This window comes from Octodon degus, unplaced genomic scaffold (assembly GCF_000260255.1).
Source record: "Octodon degus isolate 3935 unplaced genomic scaffold, OctDeg1.0 scaffold00030, whole genome shotgun sequence".
Lineage (NCBI taxonomy): Eukaryota > Metazoa > Chordata > Mammalia > Rodentia > Octodontidae > Octodon > Octodon degus.
In genome coordinates, this window is record NW_004524606.1 from 8,289,344 (window position 1) to 8,291,393 (window position 2,050).

A 2,050-nucleotide genomic window follows, 5' to 3' on the forward strand; every position below is an offset into this window, starting at 1 on the left:
TGCTCATCTTTTACATATAACTGCATGGCTTAACATTGCCATGTTTCCTAGCTCATCTCCTTTCCCTCTCTTGATTAGTCTTTGAGATCCTGCCTTCCCTTTCCTTGTATTATATCTTTCTATTTATATTTCTTCTTTAGAGTTCTTATACTAGGGAGACTATACGATATTTACACATGTGTGTCTGGTTTATTTCACTTATATTTCGTTTTTATACTTTTCTGCTGGATGGTTAAGACCAAGGTAAAGCAGGACCTATTTTATGGTTAAGACCAAGGTAAAAGCAAGAGTTGTAGCTTTTGGGTCTGATAAGGTCAATGAAATCCCATCAGGATTTATCCTGAAATCCTGTACCTCAGATTGTAGAACCTTTGTCCGTGTCAGCCATGTGGATGAGTCACGGCCATTGCTTGGCCAATGTGCTCTCTGTGAAAGTTTGAGAGAAAGTTTTCTCTCCATGTGACTCTCCTTAGGCACACTGTACATCATTGATCACTTTCCTCTTTGGCCCCATAATCTCCTTGATCAGAAAATTTGGGACACTACTGACTTGATGACATTACAGTACAGGTTCTCATATGTCCTGAGTCTTAATTGACCTTAGAAGGCTACATCCAAAATGTTGGTTTTCCTTGCAGCCCTCCTTTTTCTCAAATTTTGGTCTGTAAACTTAGGTTGTTAACCTTGCAGAAGTCAAGCTTATTGTTATTACCATACAACTTAGGCTGTTAAGCTTAACCTCACTATCTGTCCACATATCAAACATCTTAGGCATAATATGGAACAGGTATTTTTCATAGAGTATTGATATGTTGAACTTTAAGTTCCTACAGGATATGATAAAAAAAATTTAAAAATTAGAATATATTTTAAAAATAGGCATAAAGAATTCTATACTTCTTATGTTTACACATAAGTCCAAAAATCTCACCATATACAACCTTGAAGCAAGACAGTCCCACATTATATGTTTTCCTGTCTGTTGCTTTCATTCACCACCCCCTTCTTCTTGAAGAACCATCTACCTGAGAGACATCATAGCAGCAACTGACATGTCATGAAGAGCAGCCCATATTCAGAAGACCAGAATGACAGGCACTCCAAGCATAAAACTACTAGTACAAATTACCATTGGCAGTGAAGTTGCTTAGGTATCAGGTATCAGTATAATAGTTAGTCAAGGTGAAAATCTTGCCAATTTACTGCTAGATTAAAAAATCTTCTGACGATTCTCATGATCATTGCCTTGCCCATCTTCTACATATAACTGTATGGCTTGACTTATTCATGCTTCCTAGCTCTTCTACTTTCCTGCTTTTGATTAGTTAGTCCTTGAGATCCTACTTTCCTTTTACTTGTATTATACCTTTCTATTTGTATTTCTTCTTTTGAGTTCTTATACAAGGGAGACCATACGATATTTACACATGTGTGTCTCGTTTATTTCACTTATGAGTATATGCTCAAGTGGTATCCACTTCAATATAAAGGCTTCGAGTTTATCATTTTTAATAGCTGAATAATACTCCATTGTGTAAAAATACCACATCTTTTGGTTGTTTCCAAGATTTGGCTATCACAAATTGTGCCGCTATAAACAGGCAGACATATATCCCTATGATATGATGTTTTCAGATCCCCTGGGAAAATTCCCAGCAAAGGAATAGCTGGTTGAAATGGGATTTCTAGTCCAACTTTTCTAAGGAGTCTCCACACTGATTTCCATAATGGTTGCACCGGTCTACATTCCCAACAGCAGTGGAGAAGGGTTCCTTTTTCCCCACAGCCTCTCCAACATTTGTTGTTGAGTGATTTCTTTATGATGGCCATCCTTTCTAGGATGAGATGATATCTCGTTTTAACTTGCATTTTGCGGATGGCTAGTGATGTGGAGAATTTTTTTCATATCTTTATTTGCTTCTTTAATTTCTTCCTCTGAGAAGTGTGTATTCATCTTGGATGCCCATTTCTGGATTGGGTCTTTAAATTTTGGGGCCCTAGTGTTTTTTAGTTCTTTATAGATTCTAGAGAGCAGACCTTTGTCTGAGTA